Raw genomic sequence first — 27,175 nt, 5'->3', positions numbered from 1 at the left:
GGCACCATAAAGGCTGGACAAGGATTCCCTTGGTGGAGAAAAGAAGGCAAAAGATTGGGAAGGGAACCTCAGGGGGTTTCTGAGGGGCCAGCAGTGGCCTGGGTAGTGGTTACATGACTGTTTCCTTCTGATATTTTATTGCAGTAAACATTTTTGTTTTGTGCACTTTACTGTCTATATTACATATCACCGTAAAAAGGCTAAAAAAAATTGTAACAATAATAGCTAACGTTTATTGAGCACTTGCTAACAGGCTGTTTGCTAAGCATTTTTTATCTTCTTGAATCCTCCTGGATTCTTTTATTCTGCCCATTTTACAGAGGAGGAAAGTGAGGCTTGGAGAGGTAAAGCTACTTGTCTTGCTGCCAAAGAGTGGAGGAGTTTTGATGAGAAACCAGACACACTGATTTAAGCCTCATATGCAAGGATCAGGGTCCAGGAAGTTCCCTGCAAAAGGTCAGGGGTTCCTCCATTTGTTCCTCAGACACGTCTGTGCTTCTTGTATTTTTAAGGCTTGGGAGGCCAGGCAGGTGTGTGCAGTCATAGGCAACAGATGAGGGGCCTGGGAGTCTCCAAGGGGACAGAGCAGAGCATTTAGCTGTTTAACAAGTGTCAAAGAGCTGGGCGCAATGGCTCATACCTGTAATCCCAGCACTTTGGGAGGCTGAGGCAGGAAGATTGCTTGAGCCCAGGAGTTCAAGATCAGCCTGGGCAGTATAGTGAAACCTCATCTCTAAAAAAAAAAAAAAATTAAATAGCTGAGTGTGGTGGCACGTACCTGCAGTCCCAGCTACTTGGGAGGCTGAAGTGGGAAGATCACTCAAGCCCAGGAGGCAGAGGTTATGGTGAGCCGAGATTGCACCACTGCACTCTAGCCTGGGTGACAGAGTGAGACCCTGTCTCAAAAAAAAAAAAAAAGTTGTATTAAAGGATAGGAGTGGGACATTCCTAGGGACAGGCCCAAGGAGAAGGCCAAGGCATACTCAAGTCTCATCCAAAGTAATAAAAGATTGAGGTGGGTGGGAGAATGGCTTGAGGCCAAGAGTTCAAGACCAGCCTGGGCAACATAGCAAGACCCCCTTCTCCAAAAAAATTTTTAAAAAATTAGCCAGGCATAGTGATATGTGCCGGTAGTCCCAGCTACTCAGGAGGCTGAGGTGGGAGGATCACTTGAGCCCAAAAGTTTGAGGCTGCAATGAGGTATAATCATGCCACTGTACCTTAGCCTGGGCAACAGAGCAAGACCTTGTCTCTAAATAAATAAATAAACAAATAACATTAAAAATTTTTAAAGGTAAAAAATGCCATCCAGGTGAGACAGGGTCAGACCCACCTGTGAACTCACTGGATGGGGGGCGCCAAACTGCAATTTTCTGAGGACCTATTGTGTGCTAAACACATTTGTTACCTTCTTTAATCTTCAGAACAACCTTGTGAGATTAGCAGTATTGGCCCCATTTTACAGATGAGGGGACTGAGGCCTAAGTCCACACAGACAGTGGATAGTGGAGCTGCTCTGCCAGACTCCATTGCCTTGTATCCTGTGCGTGCAGAAAGCCTTGCTTGGTGCCGGGGTCTCTGCTGGGGCAGGCATCTGGGCATAGATGCTCCAAGCAGCACATGGCTGGAAGTGAGTTCCAAGGCCGCTCTGTGGGGCCCTGAACTGACTCTGGGGACATGTCATGGAGCGGGGCAGTCTGCTGCCCTGACAGGGCATCTCTTCATTCATGCGTTCCAAGGACATCTCTTGAGTCTAGTCCCTGCTAGTCCACACCCTTCCTGGAGCACACAGGCTTGGGGAGGGGCAGATATTATACAGTCATCCAAAGACATAAATGGAATGAGGAGAGACTCCATTGGTGCAGTGAGGGAAATTAACATGGTGACATCATGAAGATGAACCGGTAGGAGGCCTGTGTGACATGGCACCGTCCAAGATGGCCCTCTCTAAGGAGATGGCATTTGAGCTGAGACCCGAAAGGATGATGTGGATCCAGCCATGCTGGACAGTGCTCACGTAACATCGTTGCTGTTAGCAGGACAATTGGGGACAACCCGTTTGTCCATCACCACGGGGCCAGTTAAAGCCATTTGACTGCAGCCACACAGTGGCGCCTGCTGCAGCTGTTAGAAACGGGGCCACGGAGCTAAATTTATTGTTGCATAAAGAACTTCATAGTGTGTCGTGGAGTTTTTTTTTTTTAAAGAGGTTATAAAACAGCATGGGTAGCATTATATCATTTCTGTAAGAATTATATGTGTTTCTGAAAACTGCACAGTGCTCTTCCTGGGAAGTGGGGGCATGGGTGAGCTTTGCTTCTTCTACTTTTCTGGATTTGGAGTCTTTCCTGAGTTTGAGGACTCATGGGGAGGAACAGAGGATTTTAGGGTTCCCACCATCTTGTCTAGGGTACTTCTTCTCTCCTGCTACCCACCTCAATGGGATAAGGCAGGGGCTGGGGAATCAGCAGATCTGGGTCATCCTTTTGACTGTGTGACCTTGGACAAGTCACTCGCCCTTTCTGAGGCTGAGTTTCCTCTTCTGCAAAACAGAGATAAGAATAGCATCAGAGGCCGGGCGCGGTGGCTCAAGCCTGTAATCCTAGCACTTTGGGAGGCCGAGACGGGCGGATCACGAGGTCAGGAGATCGAGACCATCCTGGCTAACACGGTGAAACCCCGTCTCTACTAAAAAATACAAAAAACTAGCCGGGCGAGGTGGCGGGCGCCTGTAGTCCCAGCTACTCGGGAGGCTGAGGCAGGAGAATAGCGTAAACCCGGGAGGCGGAGCTTGCAGTGAGCTGAGATCCGGCCACTGCACTCCAGTCTGGGCGACAGAGCGAGACTCCGTCTCAAAAAAAAAAAAAAAAAGAATAGCATCAGAGGGTGGGTGTGGGCTTAAGTGAGTAGAAACATGTGGAGGGCTAGGGCAGTACCAGGGTCGCATCCCTGATGGTGCTGCTGCTGTTATGACGGTGACTGCTAAAGGTGACACCTACCGTGTGTCGCCATGTCCTGCCAGGGCTCGCCAGGCTTACCTTTCCCTCTGTCACTGGCAGTCAGACCCAGCTGGGAGACAAGGCCCAGCCTGGGCCTTGTCACACTGTCAGCTTGGCTGGGCACAAGGCCAGCTGGACTTCAGGTCAGCACCACCCCACACCCTGCCTCCCTCCCCACCACCTCCCTCCCCCATTCACCTCCCTCCCCATCACGTCCCTCGCATCTGCCAGTGAGCATCCTTGCCAAATACGCTGTGATGGGGACACCCTGGCCCAGGATTTGCCTTTTTTTTTTTTTTTTTCACAACTAGTATACCTGCCCAGGAAAACAGATACTACTTTACAGCCACTAAGAGACTTAAATCTCAGGCAGAACAATGTACACTCATGAAGTCAAACTTTCGGAATCATGACATCTTAGTCATAAATAATCTGGCAACTGCAAACATATGCATTTTGCAAGTAAGTCCACTGCACCTTTCTTGATTGTAGTGATAAATTAGAAACGACCCAATTCTCTATTTGTGAGAGTTGGTTAAATAACTTACATCCGGCCAGACAATGCCATTCTCCACGGCTATAGAAACGGTGCTGTAAATCTCTATTTGTTGACATGGAAGCTTGTCCATGGTGCATTTTTGGGGAAAAACAGGAGGTTAAAAATTGGTTTATGTTGTGTGACATCTGGATTTGGAATATTTCCTGAATGTTAGGATTTGCAGGGAGGAACAAGATATCTATTTAGGTATCTACTGGTTGTTTTTTTTTTTCACTTTTATTATGAAAAAAATATATAAACATGTGTGCTCCTGCCTTGGGAGATGCTCAGAAGACTAGTCATTAAACTGTTGATAGTGGCTTTCTCTGGATGGTGAGATATAGGTGAGCTCTATTTTTATTTTTGTTTGTATCATTCAGAGTTTTTTCAAGTAAGGTGACAGAAAACCCACCCCAAACTAGTTTAAACAAAAATGGATTTGATTGACTTGTAACTGTAAAGTCCAGAGGTCTGATGGCTTCAGGCTCAGCTGGATCCAGGGGCTCAGGGCTGCCAGGACTTGATTTCTCTGTTTCTCAATTCAGCTCTCTCTGAGTTGTTCCCATGTTCTCATTAAGCTCTCATGTACAGGTAATAAGATGCATGTCCAAAGAAATAAGCAAAAATTCTTCCCTGATTGCTCAAACACAAGTCCCAGAACTAAGTCTTGGCTTTGATCGGTCAAATTTGTGGGATGTGCCCACCCTCAATCAATTGCTGTTGCTAAGGGGAATTTGGTGCTCTGATTGGCAGCCTGGGCCTATGTACCACCCCCCACTAGCTGGGGGTGGAGTCAACACCACTGGAACCTCAAGAGTGGAGTATGGGGAAAAGTGGCTCCCCCGGAAGTAGATATAGGCTATGACCTAAAGTAGACCAAATGGTGGCCAAATCCAGCAGCTCCCACCTCCCGTAATTATCTGAATTCCCCAAGATGCATGATTTTCATAATCAGAAAAAAAAAAATGCAACTATTGAAAGGAGTCCTGGCCAGGTGGAGTGGCTCACGCCTGTAATCCCAGCACTTTGGGAGGCCAAGGCGGGGGGGGATCACCTGAGGTCAGGCAGGAGTTCAAGACCAGCCTGGCCAACAAGGAGAAACCCTGTCTCTACTAAAAATAAAAAATTAGCCCAGTGTGGTGGCCAGCGCCTGTAATCCCAGCCACTTGGGTAGCTAAGGTGGAAGAATCGCTTGAACGTGGGAGGCAGAGTTTGCAGTGAACCGAGATCATGCCACTGCACTCCAGCCTGGGTGACAGTGAGACTCCGTCTCAAAAAAAAAGAAAAAGAAAAAGAAAGGAGTCTCGAACCCCGATCTTATGGTCAGAAGCTCCCTGAGGCAGCCTTAGACTTTCTTGGAGTCAGAACACTGGAATCTCTGAAGTACCAATTTCACTCAGGAGATATCAACCCTCTCTGTCCCGCAAGGGAGCTGTCCTGGCCCTCCAAATGATTGCAGTCTTTCGGGGAGAGGGGAACACATAGATTTATTTGTCTGGAATGTGAGAGGTGCTAAGGTGGATGTGCATACAGGGGCTGCGGGCATGAAAAGCCCAGCCTGGGAGCAAGGAAGAGGCTTTCTGGAGGAGGTGATACCTAAACTGAGTAGCCAACCAGAATGCTGGAAGAATGTTGTAGGCAGAAGAAACAATGTGTCAAAGTCCCTTAGCATGTGGTGGGGGTGCAACTATAGGATGAGAGGAGGCAGGCCCAGACCACAGGGGCCTTGAATGCCAGGGTAAGAACTTGGACTTGATCCTGAAGGCAGTGGGGAGCCTTTGGGGGATATTGTGGGATGAGGGAAGTGTCAGTGAGCTCACTCTGCCTTGTGTTGGGAGCATAGCCTGGAGGAGTTAGATCAAGGCCCCACATGGGGAACGAGAAAAAGGACCCAATGCCCCTCAAGGGAGCCTTAGATATCTACTGGTCTAAATTCCTTCCCATCCTGAGTCAGAATTCCTGTCCTGAGATGCCCAGCCACTGCTTGCGTAACTCCAGAGATGGGGAGCTCACTCTCCATTTTCTGCACTGCTAGTTAGAAAGCTTCTTCACAGGACCAAGTCCACAAGCCTGGCACTGCCCAAGACACTGAGGGTTGTCCCCCAAATGACCTGCTGGGAGGGCAGGCAGAAGCCTGCATTTCCAGGTCAGGTGGGTCCAAGATGAGGAAGCCCTGGATGTCTGCAAACCCTGCTGGGAGTTTGAATGCAGGGCAGAGAGAGTCCCATTGCCTTGACAGTAGAGGAAGTGTTTAGGCCTTTAGACACACATCTGCTGCTCCAGCCCATTTTCCAAATGCCCCTTGCATTTTACCCCCTTTACCCAGAAGGAAACTGAGGCTCAGAGAGGCCAAGCCGCCTACGTGACAACGCAGAGCAAGTTGGAGGCAGGGCTGGGACATGGACCCAGCCTCTCCCCCACCTTCCCCTCTGTGGCCCTGCTCCTTGTCTCCTGCCACCCTACAGGTGGGATCTGGTCACTTCGTCTACTTGGGTTTGAGCAGCGTTTTTCTGGAAACTCCAGTCATTCCCAGATCATCCCCCGATTCTCTTCTAAATCCTCAAATGCTTTGTGACTGTTTTGACAGCAGCGTTTTTTGTTTCTGATATAGCAAAGTTATGACTTGCACGAGCTGCGTTTTGTGGGTCATCTCTAATACTTTATCATGCCCCATGGTCTTCATTTAGTCATTTGTCCCCACACTCCACATTTATCAGTGCCTACCATGTGCCAGGTGCTGCACTAGACATGGAGCTACAAGGACGAATCAGAGCTGCCCCTTCCCAGGGGAAATTCTCAGTTCAGCCCAGGAGAGAAGCGTCTCTGTCAGTGATGACAGGTGAGGCATGAGAGATGAGAGGTAGGTGCTGATCACTCAGGGATCTCCAGGGCCAAGGCAGTTGATTCTGTTCCTCCAAGCAGTGTTGAAGGATGAATAGGGATTCTGCAGGGAGAAGCAACTGGGAGGGGCTCTCTGAAGATCTCACCTGCCTGCTGTTGAGCTGTTTGGCAGGAGGGTGTGAGAGATGGTGGGGAGACATGGGGCTAGAGAGGTCAGCCAAGGCTGGAGCTTACAAGGCCTCAACTGTTGGGCTGGGGAATTTGAACTTGACCCTTAAAGTAAAAGGGAGCCAAAGGCAGGTTAGGTCTGGGTGTTGGAAAGATCCTAGCTTTGCCCAGGAGCTCAAGGCTGCAGTGAGCTATGATCCCACCATTGTACTCCACCCTGGGCAACAGAGCAACTCTCTCTCTCTCTCTCTCTCCCCCCCCCTCCTCTTCTCTGTCTCTCTCTCTCTGTCTCTCTCTCTCTCTCTCTCTCTCTCTCTCCAGTGTCTCTCGATCTGTTGCCCAGGCTGGAGTTCAGTGGCAAGATCAGGGCTCACTGCAGCCTCTTAACTCCTGGGCTCAAGTGATCCTCTTGCCTTGGCCTCCTGAAGTGCTGGGATTACAGACTTGAGCTACTGTGCCCAGCAGAGACCCTATCTCTTTAAAAAAATATTTTTAAGGCCAGGCATGGTGGCTCACGCCTGTAATCCCAGCACTTTGGGAGGCCAATGCGGGTGGATCACCTGAGGTCAGTAGTTCAGTGGCCAACATGGCAAAACCCCATCTCTACTGAAAAATACAAAAATTAGCTGGGTGCAGTGGCAGGCGCCTGTAATCCCAGCTACTTAGGAGGCTAAGGCAGGAGAATCACTTGAACCTGGGAGGCGGAGGTTGCAGTGAGCCGAGATCGCACCATTGCACTCCAGCCTGGGAGACAAAGCAAGACTCTGTCTCAAAATATACGTATAATTTAAAAAAAAAAATAAACCAAGATCCTGGGCTGGTCTTGGGGGTGACAGCAGGTAGGACAGGACCATGAGAATGGCACAGAAGGGCGTTTAGCAGGGAGAGTCAACAAGATTTAGAGACTGAGTGCTGCTCAAGGGGAGAGAGTTAGGAGGGTGATGTGGGCTTGGGGGCCCTGTGGACCAGTGTTGAGGTGAATCCTGGCAAAGCCTGGGTCAGTGTCCCAGGTGGAGCCCAGAGGGACCTCTTCAGAGACTTAGAGCAGCAGCCTGGTGAGGCCTCCAGGGTCCTGCGTCTCTTCCCCTTGTAGTGCCTCAGTTTTCTCCTATGTAAAGCGGAGGTGATGCTAGTGCTGCCTCAGGTGTCACGGGGAAGGTCGGAGGAGAGCGTGTCAAGGGCAGGTTCTCCACGGTGCCTGGCACATAGGAAGTGCGTGGTGACTGGAGGCTGTTCTGGTTACCACGGTCCAGGGGCAGAGGTGGGTGAGAGAGCTGGCACTGGAGCTGCAGATCCCCGCCTGGGCGGCTGTGTGAGGACCTGGAGTGTTGCCTGGAGAAGGGAAACCGGAGAGGGTCTGGCTTCCTGCCTTTCCATCTCTGTTGGAGGAGGCAGGGTCTGGGTCTGGCACTCACAGGAAAAGCTCCAGGGAAGGAGATCCCAGCTTAGGCTAGGAAAACCTTTTGGATACAAAGAATTCTCTGCAGATGGGCTAGCTTGGGTGGTAGGTGGCGATCTCCTCATCACTGAGAGTGTTCAAGCGGCAGCTGCACCATAGCTTGGCAGAGTCTGTAGAGGATTTGTGATTCAGCTGAGGATCTGGAAGGTCCTTTCCAGCCCAGAGAGAGTGTGATTTCAGGTCCTTCCTTCTCTGAACCTTGGTTTCCTCATCTGTAATACAAGGATAGCAGCAGCCCCCATCTTAGAGTTGATTGCAAAGTTGAAGTGAAATCATCCAAATAAAGTGCTTAACCCAGATTTGGCGCATTGCAAGCGCTCAGTGAATGGTGGCTATTATTACTGTGGTCGTTGCGCTAGATTCCTGGGAGTGTCACTCCCATCTGAGAGCCTCAGGCACCTCTGCTCATCAGGGTGCTCCTGCCTGCCTGCCCTTCGGGACCCACTTTCCGCCCTTCTCATTGCCACAGTCTCTGTCTCCAGCTCCCCCTTCAACCTCCCTGGGAGGTGGTAGGATTTCCAGACCCTTCTGGGCCCCTTTTAGCTCCCACTTGAGCAAGAGTTGGCAGGTTGGGGCGGCGGATGCCATCCGCCTCCCATATGCTTCCTGCTATTTAGAGGAAAACTCTCCCCGCGTTCCTCCAACCACACGGGCTGACATTTCCAGACAGACGCTGGAATCAGCTCTTCGGGGGATTGGCAGATAAATTTGGCCCAGGCTTTTGGGAAAATCTTCAGCCTTACTGGGGAAGCGGAGCCCAGGCTCGACGACTTCCGTCCACCCTGCTACTCCTCGGGCCTGGTCCTCTGGGGGGCTGGAGCACTGTTCTACAGCTTTGCTGATTAGGGTAAGTCTTACCAGCCCAGCCGTCCCCCAGGAGAGCCCCGCTCTGCCGGGAAGTTGCTGCTTCCAGCCTTTCACTCAAAGGCAGCAGGAGTTGCAAGGGGAAGCTCCTCCCCCCATGCCAAGACACCTGGGTGTTACCCTACTCAACCTGGCAGAGTAGCAGGTTTGGGACGATAGATAGCCAAGCTCCGGACCACTTCCTGCCTCCATGATTTCAGGTGACTCCACCTCTTTTTCTTCATCTGTAAAATGGGGATACTAGTAGGATCTATCTGATTAAAAGCCTTAGGATGGATGGTGCCTGGCACATGCTAAATGCACGACAAATACTAGCCACTACTATTATCATCATCCTTATTACCATTATTATTTGGGCTAGAACAGCGCCTAGTGCTTAATATGGGCTCAGTAAATGTTAATGTTTTTCCCCTTCTCCTTTCCTACAGCTGTGGCTACTCAAGGAACACCAGGGCATTTCAGACTTAGCTCAGATTGGTGTAACCAGTGGCAGAAATGCATGAATAAGGACAGGAAGAGGCTGCCACATCCAGGGTAGAATGTAGACACCAGTTCCCCCCATACACACACGCACACACATGCGTGCATGCACGCACCTGTGTCCCTAAATCTCATTCATCTCATCCGAGTCTGGAGTTCCCCTTTGCTTGGTTTTGATGGGGAAAAGGGATGAGGAAGGCCCAGCAAGGCCTGGGCTCTCTGCAGGCCTGGCTGGAGGCAGAGTCCAGGAGACGCTTGGGTGTCAGCCACAGTAGGAGGGTTCGGGGAAGCTGGAGTAGTTCTATTTGGCTGGAGTAGAAAGTGGGTGGTGGGAAGGCGTGGGAAGCAAGTTTGAGCTTCATTCAGCACCTCCTGAGTGAGCCCAAGTACCGGGCCTCGTGCCAGGGACTGGGGAAATGGTTGGAAAAGATGGGCACACTTCCTGCCCTCAACAAGCTCTGGTTCTGGGACGGGGAGGCAATGACAAACGTGCCAGCAGTAAGCTAGCGACACTCTGGGTGACACTCAAATAGCCCCAGGTGCCGAGAGAGGGGACCACAGGACTGTGGTAGTGGGTACCTGCTGGAGACAGGGTGGTCAGAGAGGGCCTCTTTGTCCTCTCAAGCACCCACTGGAGCTGGCCCTGCCGATGCTGGGTGGGTCAATCGGCAGGAGGCAGAGGGGGCAGCGAGAACAAAGGTTGGGAAGGTGGCTGGAGCCAGACCCTGGAGGCCTCAAGGGCCAGGCCCATGAGAGATGCTCTTGAGAAAGATTATTCTGGTGGTGGGTGCAGGACCCTGTCGGGGGGAAGAGATGGAACCAGGAGACCTGTCTGCAGAGATGGCTTGAACATCTGCTGTGCATGCTTTTGGGGCAGTTGGGGGGAATTCTGAACGAGGGAGAAGTGGATGAGCAGAGAGCATCTCACAGGGTCAGGTTCGGAGCCAAATCCTGGGACTCGAGGCACATATGTTTTGAAAGGAGGATCTGGACCTGCATGTAGCTGGTGTGGGGTCAGGTAAGAGAGAAGATATCAGGAAAACTTAGACTCAGACCTCAGGGTAGTCAGGAAGAGTTTTAGAGGAGAGCCCAGTGCTGGTTGTGGGGAGGGGCTTCCCGGCAGCCCGGGCTGCTTTTGGGAATGACAGCACACAGGTACAGTGGGCACAGGCTTTGGCATTCGACCCAGCGGCCAATTCCAGATCTGCTTCCTTGCTCTGTGACTCTGGGAAAATCACTTGACCTCCCTAAGCCTCGCCTGTTATAATAATACCGAATCAGTTGAAATTGCATTTGGCTGCATGTAACAAAACAAGTAACATTTGTGTAAATACCCAGAAGATTATTCTTCTCATGTAACAGGAATCTCAGGGCCATGGTTCACACTTGTAATCCCAGCACTTTGGGAGGCCACAGTGGGAGAATCACTTGAGGTCGGGAATTTGAGACCAGCCTGGGCAACATAGTAAGACTCTGTCTCCATTGAAAATTTTGACAACTAGCCAAGCATGGTGGCAGGCACCTGTAGTTTCACCTGCTCAGGGGCTATGGTGAGAGAATCATGTGAACCCAGGAGTTCAAGGATACAGCAAACTGTGATCATGCCACTGCATTCCAACCTGGGCAACATAGCAAGACCCCATCTCTACAAAAAATAAAAATTAGACTAGCCTGGGCAAAACCCCACCTCTACAAAAAATACAAAAAAAAAAATAGCCAGGGGTGGTGGTGTGTGCCTGTAGTCCCAGCTACTTGGGGGGCTGAAATGGAAGGATCACTTGAGCCCAGGAGGTCCAGGCTGCGGTGAGCTGAGATTGCACCACTGTACTCCAGCCTAGGTGACAAAGTGAGACCCTGTCTCAAAAAAAGTAAAAATAATTTTTAAAATAATAATTAGCCAGGCATGGTGGTGCATTCCTGTAGTCCAAGCTACTTGGGAGGCTGAGGCAGTGAGCCCAAGAATTCGAGGTTACAGTAAGTTATGATCATGCCACTACACTCCAGCCTGGATGAGAGAACAAGACCCTGTCTGTGTTAAAGGAGAGAGAGAGAATCTCAGAGGCAGGCAGGCAAGCCAGGGCCAGTGCAGTGATTCAAGTGAAACATCCAGGGCCCAGGCCTCTGACATCCTTAACGTGCATCTTTCATTCTCATGGCTACAAAATGGCTGCTCCTCTGCCATGTGCTGCATCTGAATTCCAGGCAGGAAAAGGAGAGTAAAGCCTCCATGCTTCGTGAGTTTCCTTTTCTTACCAGGAAAACAAAGATTTCCTGGGAGCCCCACTTAGTGGATTTTTGCATCCATCTCTTTTGCCAGATTTGATCACATGGACACCCTAGCTGCAAGGGAAGCTGATGAAGTGAATATTTCTAACTGGGCCCTTCAGTTAGGAAAAAGGGAAGAATAGCTAGCAGGATAGCTAGCATGATCCACCTTAAAGTACCCACCTCACAGGGAAAGATTATAAGAGATATTTAATGTATGTAAAATAATCGGCAACCTTTCAATAAATGGTGGCTGCCTTTATTCTACTACTCTACCTGCAGGTATTCATTCATTCATTCATTCATTCAGCAAGCAAGCATATACTGTGTTCTGGGCACTGAGCACAGTACTGGGCATGACAGTGACAGTCCCTGCCCCTTTGGCACTCACAACAGATAGGGAAGATGGGCAAGGAAACAAATTCACTCACTTCAATCAGTGTCAAAACAGAGGATTTATTTTTGTCTGTATTTTCTTACCACTGTGGTTTCTCCACCTAAAGCAATGGCCGGGACACACTAGGCACAAAATAAATAGTTATTGAATGAATGAGATGGTTCAAGAAACACCCACTAGGGGCCTAGTATGTACAAGACTCTGGATTGGTTAGAGAAAGTGGGTGACACATCATCCCTCGCTTCAGAAGAAGCAGGGAAAGAAAGTCACTTTGTGGTGGACATTGAGATGGGTGCTGGGAACCTAGCAGTGAACAAGAATGTTGTGACTCCTGCCTTCATTGAGCCCCCAGTCTGGGGGCAGAGGCACTGGAGGAGTCTAGAGTCCTGAAAACATTCTGTTCGGGTGTCCTGGGGTAAGTCCCTTCCCTCCCTGGGCTTCCATTTCCTTACTTATATGACAGGTATGATGGGTCCTGGTGGGGCTATCACTGATGTTGGTGATGACGGTGGGTGTTTCATAAGCTCTGCCCCCCTGTATGTGTAGGAGGCTGATGCAGAACTGGGATGGGGACTTCTCCTTGCCATGTTAGGAAAAGAGACACCTGTGGCAGGATTGGGAGTGGGCTGCATCTGAGCCCCTTGGAATCTCATGGGGTCCCAGGAGAGCAAAGAATCTGGGCCTTGCTTCCATCCTTGCCCACCCCAGTATCTGAGTCTGGCAGCTTGTTGACAGCTGGCCAGCTGGGCATGGAGCATCCAGCACTGGATGTTGGCAAGCAGTGAATGGGCTGTGCTGAGTACCCTGAGGTGAGAAGTGAGGATAATTGTAATTATGGGAGATCTGGAGGTGGAGAAGCAGCCTGGAATTTGAGGGCAGAGATCTGGTTTTGTCACTTGTTTGGCTGTGTGACCTTTGAGAGATTTCTTGGCCCATAGAAACATTGGTTTTCTTTTTCTTTTTCTGAGATAGAGTCTTGCTCTCTCTCTCAGACTGGAATGCAGTGAGGCAATCATAGCTCACTGCAGCCTTGAATACCTGGACTCAAAGAATCCTGCTGCCTTAGCCTCCTGAGTAGTGTCACTGTGCCTGGGGGGTGGGGGGGTGGGGTAGAGACTGAATCCTGCTTTGTTTTCCAAGCTAGTCTCAAACTTTTGGTCTCGAATGATCCTCCTGCCTGCCTTGGCTTAGTTTTCTTTTTCTTTCTTCTTCTTTTTTTTTTTTTTTTTTTTTGAGACAGAGTCTCACTCTGTCACCCAGGCTGTAGTGCAATGGCATGATCTCGGCTCACTGCAACCTCTGCCTCTTGGATTCAAGCGATTCTTCTGCCTCAGCCTCCTGAGTAGCTGGGACTATATTCGTGCACCACCACGCCTGGCTAACTTTTGTATTTTTAGTAGAAACGGGGTTTTACCATGTTGATCAGGCTGGTCTCGAACTCCTGACCTCAAACCATCCACCCACTTCAGTCTCCCAAAGTGCTGGGATTACAGGCATGAGCCACTGCGCCTAGCTGACTTGGTTTTCTTATCAGCAAAATGAGTATAATTGTCCTTGCATTGTCTACCCCTCAATATCTTGACTTAGCAGATAGTAGACACTCAACATGATAGTGATCATCATTGCTATCATTACATTGTCCTTGTTGGGAAAGGGAAATGTTTACTAAGCTGTTTACTAAGCCCTTATTATATGCCACACTTGTTGCTGGTCACAGCATCTCAATGCCCCACAACTCTGAGGAGGTGGCCTTCTTCCCATGTATCAGAGGACACTGGTATTCTATTGTGCCCCATCTTCCCCTTTGGCTGCTTTAGAAGGAGTGAGTTGCTGGCTCTGCTGGGGTCTCCACTGAAGTGAAGTCCTGAGGGTCCTTAAAAAAGGGCTCAAAGCAGCTCAAGCTGTTTACTTTGAGACTATGTGGGCAGCTAGTGATATCAGAGAGGTGGTCAGGGCAGAAATAAATCTAGCCCTCATCAAATGGGCAAGGAACCAATAAAAGATGGCCTCAGGGATGAGTGATGGAGTAGGACAGGCTGAAGGATCAGAAGTGTTTCTCCTTATTCACTGTCTTGAGAGCAGGGCAACAAGCCCAGCCCTTGAGATGAGGTGACATTGGGCTTGTCCCTTGCTGCTGCACTTGGCTGTGACACTGTATCCAGTGACCATCCCTGCTTGTGTCTGAAATGAAGCCAGTAGGTAAAAAAGGGAAGGTTTGGGAGGCTCTCTTGGCCTAGGAAGGTGGGTTTTCCTAGTCAAGAACCTCCAGAAAGCCTTCCTGAGCTACCCCAATCCAAGGAACTTCACGGGGTGAGAAACGCACAGGAAAACTGGCCTCTGGAATGAAAGAGATGCAAATAGAAATAGACCTGAATAGCTTCGCAGGGCCTTACTAATTGTGGGACAGGTAACTAGCTAGGAAAAAAAAAAAAAAGAAAGAAAGAAATTTTCATTGCCACCTCAGCATGAGGGAAGGGGATTTTGACACTTTGATCTTTGAGCTGTGCTGTTCGGGGTGCGGGACACGCGTTTGCCTCTGTCCTTGGTGCTGATGTCAGGGGTGTTGTCCGTGGTGCTGAAGATAGAGAGGGTAGGGATTTGGCCTGGTCCTGACGCCTGGGGGTGCTGTCCTCGGTTCTGTCTTCAGAGAGCTTTCATGTATCATTTCCAGGACTGTGGTTTTCTGGGGACCCAGCTGGGAGGTCAGAAGCTTTGGCCCTGGCATTGTGCAAATCTGAGCAATATTTGAGGTAGGATTTAAGCCTCTGTTACAATCTACCAGGCACCCTTTTAATAACTTTGGACATATTATGCCATTTATTTTTAAGCAGCAGCCTACTAGGGGAGGTACTAATATTTATTCCCATGTTAGAGGTGAGCAAACTGAAGGTTAGAGAAGTTGAGTGACCTGGGGACTGTATTTCTAGCCTCAGTTTCCTCAGTCATAATAGGAAGGTCATTGGTAGTGTAACACAAACTAATGGGTGGGGCAGAGCTTTGTAAACTGATGCACAGATGTGGTGGCATTAGTCTTACACACAGAGGAAAGCATGAGTGAATTGTCAAATGCAGATACTCTTGGAATCTCATAGAACTTCCTGCAAGGTCTGAGGTTTGAGCCCAGAAAGGAAACAAGGAGGTCGGGGTGGTGGTGTGGAGGGCTCAGAGATTGTGTGGAAAAGAAGAAAGTGCCCATTTACTGTGCATCTACTGTATGCCAGGACCTGCACTGGGCACCTGACAAACCTGGTCATTCTACCTGCATAACCACACTGGTGAAGAGCAACTGGTTTCATTTTACAGATATGGAAGTGGAAGGGGGTTACTTAGCTAGGAGGTTGTGTTGAGAAAGGCCTGGAGAACTGGAGACTTGAGTATCTAATCCTGAGTGTCATCTGGTCCAGCCCAGAACAAGGGTGTGACCTGCTGGGGGCATGCTGAGTTGGCTGCAGGACTCAGGCTGGATTTGGCTTCCTTTGGTGTCTTTCCTCTCCTAGGAATATGGCACCACCATCCTCCCCTCACCACTAGCTCCAGGAAGATGAGGAAATGCTGTTGTGTCACAAACAGGGGCTGTGTGTCAGAGACCCAAGATTCAAATCCTGGATGTGAGCTTTGTGGCCTCAAACAAGTCATCATCCCTCTCTGGGCCTCAGTTTTTCCACCTCTAGCTTAGCAGAAGAGCATTATAATTACTGCCCTGTGGATGGTTTTCAGGATCAGAAGAGACAGTCGGTTGAAAAGGGCTGGCAGGGAGTTCTTAGTAGTAGAAATAAGAGCCAGAGGAGGGAAAGACCGCCCCCCACACAAACCCCAGGAAGCACAGCAAGAAGCAAAAGCGCAAAAGGGCTTAGAACTGCTGCCGTGAGCCACCAATGCCATTTCTCAGCAGGACTAGCAGGCATGGCTAGGGCAGCACCTGGCAGCGCCAGCTGACAGACATTCCTTCGGGCAGGCAGTCTCAAGCCCCAGAGCCAAGCATCCCTGTGGGGGGTCAGTGGCTGGGCCAGCTCTGGCTGTTCCTCCACCAGCCTCCCTAATGGCTCCAAGCTGCATACGCCTCACGGGGCTGCTGTCATGCCTAATTAGGCCGTCCTCAGCCACCCTGTCTCCAGGGCCCTGTTATGGCCATCTGAGGCTCTGGACATGATTATGGTGGCTGCCCTTCACAGCTGTTTGGCTCTTGGGAGGAGGTGGCCACCTGCTCTCATGATCACCTATGGCCTAAGAGATCTGCCTCTCCACTTCAGCCCAGGAGGCTTAGCTCTGGAGCTCTGGGCCCAGAGATCTAGCTGCACCCTCCCCACACACCCTACCCTGGCTCCAAAGCCTGGCACTAAAGCAGAGTGAAGAAGAAAAGGAGAAAAAGATGGCAGGAGTGATAGGGAGAACAGGAGGGAAAGGAAGGCGGGGGCCTCGGCACCACCAGCCAGCCTCCTCAGCGGAGGCTGGGATCACTTAGGAGACAAAACTCGCCTCATCCACACTCTCCCCTGAACCTTTCAGCAGCCCATGCAGCCAGCAGGACACAGAACCAGAAAGCAAGCAAGCGTGACACATTGTCTGAGGTGAGAGCTTAGTGTGGGGCCAGGGTCAGGGGGCGTTCTGGGGTTCAAATCATAGGGGAGTTCCTTGCATAGCAAGGCTAGAAGTTGGGGCCTTGATCTCATGTTCAGCACCTGTGAGCACAGAGCAAGCATGTTTGCTGAAGGCAGGAAGGTAGAGAGGGAGGAGGGAAAAAATGGAGAAAAGGAGGAAGGAAGGGAGGAAGGGAAGGAGGGAGAAACAAAGAAGGAAAGGATGGAGGGAAGAAGGAAGAGAAGAAAAGAGAGAGGCAGGGAGGGAGGGAGGGAAGAAAGAAGGAAATACTAAAAGTCATTCCATGTAGAGGGAACTCACAAACCCAAACCCAGAGGTAATGTTTGAACGGTTTTCTTTTTGGGTCAGGGGGAGGGGGAGACAGGGTCTCACTCTGTCACCCAGACTGGAGTGCAGTGGCGCAATCATAGCTCACTACAGCCTCGACCTCCCAGGCTCAAGTGATCCTCCCTCCTCAGCCTCCCAAGTAGCTGGGAGACTGTAGGTATGTGCCACCACACCCAGCTAATTTTTTGATTTGTTGTAGGCACGAAGTCTCACTGTGTTGCCAGGGCTGGTCTCAAACTCCTGGACTCAAGTGATCCTCCTGCTCAGCCTGAATGATTTTCTTACATAAATTATATCATAATCAATTAATATCTTTGCATTTTTCTTTTTTCACTTATTTTTGAGATGTATACAAGTGCAGCTGTAGCTTGTTCATTTCTTCTGCCGAATAGTATTCCATTGTATGCTTATACCACACCCTCCTGCTGGTGGATGTTTCAGTGGTTCTGGCTTTCCACCATGAAGATCTCTGTGAATGTGCATTAGTGTTTCCCTGGAAGCAGGATTTTCTGTGTTAATAAACACTGCCAAATTGCCCTCCAAGGTAATTATGCCACATTGCACTCCTGTTAGTGATATATCTGAGTCCTCATTTCCTCAGCACCTCAGCATCAGCTGATTCATCACTCTTTAATTTTGCCAATCTGCTGGGAGAAAATATCTCATTTTCATTAGCGTCGCCTGACTATTAGAGAAGCTGAGTGTCTCCTGATGTGTTTAGTGGTCATCTGAATTTTTCTCTTCTGCAAAATGCCTGTTCATATACTTGCCCAGTTTTTTATGGGTCACATCTTTTTCTTACTAATTTGTAAAAGAGGTTTATATATGTGAATATTAATCCTTGTTATGTTTGTTGCAAATATTTTCTCCAAGTTGCGTTGCTTGTCTTTTAACTTTATGTCTTCTTCATTCAGAAGTTTAAACTTTGGGGGTAGGAAAGTTTATTTTCGCCTTCACTTGCTTTTATTTCTTTGCAACTTTTTTTAAGAAGTTTCCCCACCCAAGGTCATAAAGATATTCTAGGTCTCTTCTAAGTATTTTCATTTTATTTCCTTTTGTTTCATATTGAGATCTTTAATCAAGTTTAGGTCTTTTATCTTTGCATGCAGTGAGAAATAGGGATCTGATTTCATGTTTCTATAGCTAGCCTATTGTCCCAGCAGCATCAATTGAACGCCTTGTCCTTTTCTCACTGATTTGAAATACCATCTCTATTTTATGTTTAAGTGCCCATGTATTTATGGATCTGTTTCTGGGAACTCTGTTCTACAGTCTCATTGATCTCTTTGTCTATCTCTTTGTTTCAGTTCTACACTAATCACTGTATCTCATCATTTTTCAACAGGGACATCTTGGCATTTGGGGTACAACAATCTTTCCTTGGGTGGGACTGTCTTGTTCATTATAGGTTCTTGAGCACCCGTCATCCAGTCCTTGGCACTCAGTAGAACCCTCCCCTGAGTCAGTGTTATGAAGAAAACTACCCCAACCATTTGCAAAGTCGCCCTACGAGGGCAGTCCCTCGGCTGTTGAGAACTGCCACAGATAGCTGTGTTATGTGGCTTGATATCCGGTAGGACAAGCCTCCCTGTCCCCACTTCTTGATTCTTCTTTTGTGCGTTCTCTTCCCACTCTGCTTTGCTGCCAGCGGTGTAATCCATAGCATGACACTGTCAGGCACCTCTGGAGATGGGACTCCCATCAGTCAAGGCAGCCCACTCCTTTGTGTGTGTCTGTCGGGGGCCTGATTGTTAGAAAGTGCTGTCTTACACTGAGCTGAAGTCGGCCTCCGTGTGGCCCACTTCCTCCCCAGCTCCTGGAGCCCCCAGAATACATGTCCCTCCCCCGTGGCCCACCCTTCATTGACCTCGGAGAGCAGACATTTTCCCTCCACCTCGGCTCTTTTCTCCAGACTCCTAAACTCAATAACCCTGCCTCCCTCTGATGTGCGTCAAAGACTTGGCTTAGTGGCAGGCAGCATGGTGTGTTTGAGCTTGAGTCAGACACATTGAGTTAGAATTCCTGCTCACTTACCTGTTAGCTGTGTGACTCTGGGAAAGGCAGTTAACCTCTCTGTGCCTCATTTGTTAAATGGGGGTAGTAGACCCTCTACTTCAGAGGGTTGATGAGAGATGTAAATGATTCAGAGGATAAGGCCTGAGCCTGGTGCAGGTGCCCAGGAAGTGATAGCTGTTGACATTTTTCCTGCGATTATTACTCCTTCATGATGCTTCTGGTCACTGTTCCATGCCTACCCATCAGGAGAGGTGTCCAGAGCTGAAAGCGGCACCCAGATGGGCTCTGGCCAGGACAAAGACCACCATTGCATCCTCTGCCTGAGAAACTAAGATGACAGGATTTACTGTGGTGCTGGTTGTGGGAATGACAAAGAGGAGTCAGGGCCAAGTCCAGGGTTTTGGTCTGATCCATTGTGAGGGTGGCGCCCCCATCAGTGGGAAGGAGAAGGCCGGGAAGAGCAGGTTTGCAGGGTTGGGAGTTCAGGTTTAGACATGTCAAGTTGGCGATGCCTGTTAGATATCCAAGTGGAGATGCTAAGTTGAAAATTGGATATATGAGTCTAGGGTTTGGGAGGAGGGAGGATTCCAGGCCTGGTGTGTCAATGTAGGGGTCATCAGACCTTCCCAGACCTTTTCCTCTGCTATTGCATAGACGTAGTTTTGTTTTGAGAGGTAGGAAAGCACAGTGGTTAAGAAGGCTTGTTCTGGAGTCAGGTGGTTCAAGTCCCAGCTCTGGTTCTTTCTCACTGTGTGTCTCTGGGACAAGTTACTTACTTTCCCTGTGCCTCTGCTTTCCCATCCACAAAATGGGTAACAGTAATGCTCATCTCTCCCTTAGAGATGTGGTGGAGATTACAGGAGATAATGAGTGATGCCAAGTCATGGGCTTACCTAAGACCTGTTGCATGCTAAGCACTCTCTATATGAACTCTAGTAATTATCATTTTTAGCTATGAATCTAAGCTGTGAAGGTTTCCTGAATGATTCTTTTGTTCCTTTTCTTCCTCTGTCTTTTGTTTTTTTGTTTTTTGTTTTTTTTGAGATGGAGTCTCGGTCTGTCGCCCAGACTGGAGTGCAGTGGCCGGATCTCAGCTCACTGCAAGCTCCGCCTCCCGGGTTTACGCCATTCTCCTGCCTCAGCCTCCCAAGTAGCTGGGACTACAGGCGCCCGCCACCTCGCCCGGCTAGTTTTTTGTATTTTTAGTAGAGACGGGGTTTCACCGTATTAGCCAGGATGGTCTCGATCTCCTGACCTCGTGATCCACCCGTCTCGGCCTCCCAAAGTGCTGGGATTACAGGCTTGAGCCACCGCGCCCGGCCCCTCTGTCTTTTAAAAAAAATTCCCCTACATAAATAAGAAAAATAAATAAGAGAACAGGAGAAAAGAAAAGACAGAACGAGATCATTCTAGGTTAACCTTTATTAAAGGTAGGCTATAAATTTGCCTCTGAGCTTCCTAGTAGACAAAGAAAAAAAAAGAAACAAGAAGTAGCATGATTCACTGTTTCCTTGAAAGGAAAATAAGTCAATTAATTGCTCAGGTGTATGCAGAGTATCCATGTCCTCAGAGCCATTCGTACAGTAAGTACAGTAACAACAGGGGCTGCTGCTATGACTCTAGTCCCCAAAGGCTCTGGGGTTCAGAGGGGCCATGATTGTGGTACCCTGGAGGCCATGAGACTAAAGCATGGGTGGTGGAGGTTGGGCTCCTGGCCTCCTAATGGGGGAAACAGCCAGGACCACACCTATCCTGCTGCATGGCAGCATGGGCTCCAGGCTGAAATAGGGGCAGAGAAGTGTGCAAACTGGACCAAAGGGCAGTGAATTTCAGCTGGGAGAAGACATCACAGAGGACATCATATTTGGCATAGGACTTGAAAGCTGAGTAAGGCTCTGACTCCTGGAGATGACAATGGAGGTCATGAGTTCCCCACCAGACCCAGCCTGAGAAAGTGTCGTCCACAGCCTGTTACAGATAAAGAGAGCTTAGAGATTCAAGTTCAGCTGCACTCCCATGATAGGAGAACTGAGGCCCAGAGAAGGCAGGGCTAAACCTGGAGTCACATAGAGAGGCAGGGACCTAGCAGGCCTCAAACCCAAACCTCCTGCCTCTCTGACCAAAGCTAGTTCCCCCTCTTCACCCCCACTACAGCTTCTTCTCTGGGTTCTGACTCGCCTCCTGCAGGGTCATTAACCACCTACTGCCTGCCACGTGGTGTCCCCCTATGTTTAACTCCCACGCTGTGACTTACAGAGGCCCAGAATAGCAATCCTGAGTAGGGGGGCATGCCTCTACTGTACCCCCCTCTAGTCTAACTGAACTTCTGGTTACAGCTCCCTTCTGCAGGAGAGAGCAGAGTCCTGGATCCTGGGTCTGTGTTACTGCAAGAGGAGAACTAGCTTGTCCCTAAGTAAGACTTAGTATAAGGAGTGAACTACCCACTTGAGGAATCCTGGATACACACTAAGCCCTGACCCTGGCTCCAGACTGAGCCTTGATCCCTATCCACAGACTGAGCCTTGGTCCCTGCCCCGAGACTGAGCCTTGACTTTGATCACAGACTAAACCCTGACCCTGGTCCCAGACTGAGCCCTAGGTTGAACCTTGACCCTGGCCCCATACTGGGACCTGACCTTGATCCAAGACTCAACTCTGACCTCTTCTTCAAACTGAGCCCTGACCTTGGCCCCAGACTAAGCTCTGAGCTCTGGCCTTGACCCAAATTGTTGGCAGTTGGGGACATGAATAGTTGGGAGTCCTTCTCCCCCTTTAACTGCTAGAAACTCAGCTGAGGGGCCCCACTCCCATTTAGGCCAATGACTCAGATTGTGCCCTGAGGGTTCTATCTCAGAGACTGCCCCCAACACCCTGGCCTCAGTTGCGGTGGCCTGGGGACCTATAGCCATGGGTGATAGACAGAACCATTCAGGCCGCCCACTCTGACCATGAACTCCTCTGCAACCCCAAACAGGCTGCCAGCACAGCTGAAAGCTCTCCCGCCCCTTCTCCTAATTTGCCTCCTCTCTAATTCTCCAGGCCATGCGATCTGTGGTGAGGGCTGAGATATTTATAAAATCTGTGTCCTTCATGATAAAACCAGCCCCAGGGACCAGGTTCAGAGCAGCTCTATTCATCCTCTAAAGCCCCAAAAACTTCAAACGCACCCACTACAGAGGGCCCTCATCACAGTCCCACCTGTCGCCAATTGAAGTCCCAGCCCCTGCATTTCGGAACTGCCTTCTCTCTTGTGCCCAACACTGTTCCCAGCAGCCACGAACCCTGGCTGGGTGGAAGAGGCTGGGGCGCTGGAGGCTGACAATAGCTCTGCTTCCTGACTGGGTGTCTCAGATGAGTCACTACCCAGCTCTGAGCTCCGGTCCCTTTGTTTTGCAAATGGAACAGCGCCCACCCTTCACCCCCCAGTCTACAGTGCTGGGGAGTGGGATTCCATGAGGTGCAAAGAGCTCAGCCTTGGGCCTGGCAGAGGAGCTGCCAGGTGTTAATGCCATCTGCAATGCAACCAGTAACACGTGGGCAAGTGGGCAGCACCTGCCATAGCTTTCCCATAGCCTGTCCCAGTGCCTGAAGGTGCACCATCAGGGTTATCCAGATGTCTCAGTTAAATCACAGGTCACCCTTGAGGGGAAGCGGCTTAAGGCTTGTCCTTTTGGAGGAATTGCAGAGGCTCCTGGGAGCATCCTTAAACTCGCCCTGACTTCACTTGGTAGGCCTCAGGGCCTGGGTAATAGGCAGGGAGTGGCTTGGGGTCGTGTCCTGAACAGGGGAGGGTGGTCTGGTTCAGAGTGAGGCAGCAGGGATGGAAAGCCAGTGAGCTGGGAGGCAGGAGCTGTTGGAGCAAGAGCCAGGGAGCCAGGGGACCTCGGCTTCCAGCTCAGGTGCTAGAGACTGCCACTAGGAGGGAGACAGGAGAGGAGTAAGTGTGTCAGAGGAGATCTGGAATTCAGCTCAAATGCGTTGAGTCTCAGATGTCTGGCCAGCATGCAGGGGAGACAGCCAGGTGGGGTTAGAGCCTCAGGATTGCCTGTCATTCAGTCACTCATTTTTTTTGTTCTTGTGTTTTGGGGTATTTTTTGAGACAGAATCTCGCTATGTTGCCCAGGCTGGAGTGCAGTGGCGTGATCTCGGCTCACTGCAACCTCCACCTCCCGGGTTCAAGCGATTCTCCTGCCTCAGCCTCTTGAGTAGCTGGGATTACAGGCATGCACCACCACGCACGGCTGATTTTTGTATTTTTAGTAGAGATGGGGTTTCACCATGTTGATCAGGCTACTCTTGAACTCCTGACTTCGTGATCCGCCCGCCTCGGCCTCCCAAAGTGCTGAGATTACAGGTGTGAGCCACCGCACCTGGCCCATTCACTCATTTGTTTATGCATTCATTCATTTGACAGACATTTATTAATAAGCACCTACTATGTTTCAGGCACTGTATCAGGCCCCAGGCTATTGTAACAGACAGGACCCAACCTCAACTTTCCTAAGGTTCTCAGTCTGGTGGAAGAGATAGACAATAAGTAAAATAAATGAACAAATGCTGTGCTCCTGAGTGACATGGGAGTGAGGAAGGGGGTCAGGGAGGCATCTCTGAGGAGGTGACACTTGGGCTGAGCCCTGAATGAATCAAGGGAGAAGCCACACGAGGGTCTGGGGCAGAGCATTCCTGGTAGAGGGAACAGCCAGTATGATGCCCTGAGGCAGGAAAGAGGAGGCCAGATGGGCTGAGGACTGGGAAAGGGAGGCTGGGGGTGGGGGAATTGGGGGGGTAGGAATGGTTAGGAAGGAATCATGTGGCCTTCATGAGGGGTTTGGCTTTGGTCAAGAGCTCAGGGGTGAGACTAGGGTGGGACTGGAGAACTGGGAGTCATTAGGGCAGAAGGGGTGGAAGGAGTGATTCAAATCCCAGGGGATGAGGTGCATGGGGAGGCGACTGAATGGGAACACAGACCTGACCAAGAGCCTGAGCAAGACTGGAAGTGCCTCCTTAGCCTGGAGTGAGAGAGGCCTGGGTGAGAACCAACCCCTGCACTCCCTCGCCGTTTGACCTAGGGTCTCCTCTTTGCTGGGCCTCAGCTTCCTCATCTGGTAAATAACGAAATTGATCCCTGTCCCCCAGCTGCTAACTTATGAAGTGCTGGGCTCCTGGGAGACGCTCCGGGGTCTGGAAAACCAGCCTACTTGGTGAGCTGGGGAGGATGGGCTGGCCTGGATTTCTGGACTTATTTCCCCTGAGGTGTCCACACCGAGCCCCTGGGGAGCACAGGTGTCCCAGCCCCAGCTGGGTATCCCAGCACAGCTTGTCCCAGCCCCAGCCCCTTTAGAGAGCTGAGGACCAAAGTGGGAAATTTTGGTCCCACTCTCCCCAAGTGAGAGAGGCTGACACTCTCACTTAGGAGAGAAGGAAAGAGAGGCTCCACTTAGTCAGTACTCTGTGCCTGTACCCTTCGTGGCACTTTAGACATGTTGTCTTGGAATTAGATATAGATTGGGGTCTCCATTGTTCAGATGAGAAACTGAGGCTCAGAGAGGGAGGTGACCTGCCCAGAGTCGCACAGGGAGTGTGTGCATTCCAACCCTAGCCTGTGTCTCAGCCAGCCCTGGGGCAGCTGAGGAGAGGGCTCAGCGACTCATCCCTCACCTGCCCACAGTCTGCGCCCTGAGCCCTGCTGTACACACAGGGAGGTGACCTTCACTGGGCGCCCCCTCCCTCCTCCACGCCACACTGGCCTGCCTTCTATTTCTCGAAACCTGTGAATCTTTTTCCAGCCTCAAGGCCTTTGCAGATGCTGTCCCCTGTGCCTGGAAAATTCTCTCTCTCCCTCTCTTTCACATACACACACATATCATCCTGTCAATTCCTACTCATCTTTCAGACTTTAGGTCAGACCTCACTTTGTCCCTGTGAAGTGCTCTCCTCAGCCCATCTACCCCATCTCCCAGGCTCCAGCGGCTGCTGTCACCGTTATCCGTCTGTGTGGTTAGATGTTTGTGGTCTCCCTTCCCTGACACACTGGCTGGGGCCTATCACAGAACAGGACCTGCGGAAGCATTGGCTGGATGGGTGCTGGGGACGCTGCCCTGCGACTCTGCCCTGTGGGGGTGTGAGCTGCAGGGAGTACCCAGGAGCCCTGGCCCCACTGGGTGCTGCCCTGTTCCCCATTCCTGAGGTGGACTCCATGGTCCCCATCTCCCCCAGGGCGTGACGTCAGTCATTAAGTGGCTTCTGCACTGAGCCGGGGCTGCGTGGGCTGTGGTGCGTGTGTGTGCACGTGGCCCTGGGTATATGCACGTGTGCGCACGGGCCTCCGTGAGTAATTCCAGCGGTGCTTCCCCACACTGTCGCCATGGAGAGGCCGCCCCCACCTACCCAGCCCCAGGTGGCTGCCTCTGCCACCCTTTCCGGTCCCTCTCTCAGCCTCTCCATGACCCAGATTTGACCTGCCTTGCCTCCCACATTCACAGGCTCTGGCTTCTGGAAACTCAGGGTTCAGGGGCCTCTCCCTGAGACACACCTCTCATTCAGGATGTGCTCCAGGTTCCAGCAGTGCTTGTGGAGGCCTCGTGGAAAGAGAGGAGGCCCTGGCATGCCACTGCCTGGGTGGGCACCTGGCTCCTCCACCCAGATTGTGCAACCTGGGGATAAAAATGCCTCGCCGGGAGATCAGAGGCTGTGCTGTGGCCCTCCAGGACCCTCCCTAGAGCTGCCCCTCCCCTCCTCTTTCAACCTGCCCGTCGTTCTCTCTGCTCCAGCCACACCAGCCTCCTTGCTTCACCCAACACACACACACCAGCTGCACGCCCATTCCACACTCACCATTCCTCTACCAGGAATGCCCTTTCCCCAGTCATCCACAAGACCCACCAATCACTTCCGCACAAATATTGCTTTTGCAGAAAGACTTTCCCAACCCTATCTCACTTTCTTCTGCATTTCTACTGCGTTCTTCTTTACCTGCCCTAATTGGCTTCCAAGAAGGTATTGTTACCTGATGTTATATTATATATTCATTTATCTGTTACCTGTCTCCCCAACTACAATATAGGCTCTATGGGGCAAGGACTTAGTCTTCTTTGCTGCTATATCCCAGGGCTTTGAGTGCCTGGCACATAGTAGGAGCTCAGTATCCAAATATCTGTTCAATGAATGCGTGAACCTAAAGCACTTAGCCCAGAGCCCAGCCCTCAATGGTCAGCAGTGTAGCTATCACAGTCAGCACTGCCTTTTTGTTTTTTGTTTGTTTGTTTGTTTGTTTTGAGATGGAGTCTTGCTCTGTCACCCAGGCTGGAATGCAGTGGCTCAATCTTGGCTCACTGCAACCTCCGCGTCCCGGGTTCAAGTGATTCTCCTGCCTCAGCCTCCTGAGTAGCTGGGATTGTAGGCACATGCTACCACACCTGGCTAATATTTGTATTTTTAGTAGAGACGGGGTTTCACCATGTTGGCCAGGCTGGTCTCAAACTCCTGACCTCAGGTGATCCACCCGCCTTGGCCTCCCAAAGTCCTAGACCCGGCCAGCACTGCCATTCTTGACCATGCTCAGAGCAGGAGTGTGGCAAACATTAGTCCGTGCTGGACGGTCACACGTATTTGATCATTTGTGGCCCTCACGATCAAGTTCATAAGAGATGCAGTTATTATTGGTCCTGTTTTCTGGATAAGGGCATGAGGCTTTAAGAAGTCCCAGAGGTCCCTGAGACTGGCTGGGCTGATGAGATTGAGGCCCAGGCCTGCCTGGTCCCAGCCTCCAAGCCCACACCAGCTCTGAGGAGCCCACCTGCACACACAGCAATCTTGGGAGTCCCATTGAAACAACATCATGGCAGTGGGGACTCTCGCCCACTGAGGAGGGAAGCACCACCTCCGGAAAGGCTGGAGCCCCAAGGTCTGGTCCGAGGTTGACATCCTCCTACTGGGTGACCTTGGGCCAGCATCTGCCCCTCAACACCGCAGAAGTGCAGTGAGTGGGGTGACTCAACCGGCCTGAGTCCTCTTCCAGGTCTGATGTTCCCACATCTAAGAGGATGATCATCCCAATGCCCTCACCCAGAACCCAGCACACACACACCCCACACACACCCCACACACACCCACACACACACCCCCACACACACCCCCCACACACCACATACACACACACACCACACACACACCACACAACACATTCACCACACACACACACCACACACACACACCACACACAC

General features: G+C 50.7%; 1 protein-coding gene across 2 annotated transcripts in view; it reads left to right on the top strand.

Annotated features, from left to right (window-relative positions):
• The window catches only part of DLGAP4 (DLG associated protein 4), a 232,043-nt gene that overhangs the window by 65,391 nt on the left and 139,477 nt on the right, over positions 1 to 27,175 (top strand). Inside the window, exon 1 of one of the 2 annotated variants that reach the window (XM_025398733.1) lies at positions 8,649 to 8,852. The exons of the other annotated variant lie outside the window; for it this stretch is intronic. The gene's annotated coding sequence lies outside the window, so the exon portion shown is untranslated. Of the gene's footprint in view, positions 1 to 8,648; positions 8,853 to 27,175 lie in introns of those variants that run through there. 2 annotated transcript variants of the gene reach the window in all.

The sequence above is a fragment of the Theropithecus gelada genome, chromosome 10, assembly GCF_003255815.1.
Source record: "Theropithecus gelada isolate Dixy chromosome 10, Tgel_1.0, whole genome shotgun sequence".
NCBI lineage: Eukaryota > Metazoa > Chordata > Mammalia > Primates > Cercopithecidae > Theropithecus > Theropithecus gelada.
The sequence above is the reverse complement of the archived record's forward strand: the minus strand, read 5'-3'. Positions and strand labels throughout refer to the sequence as shown.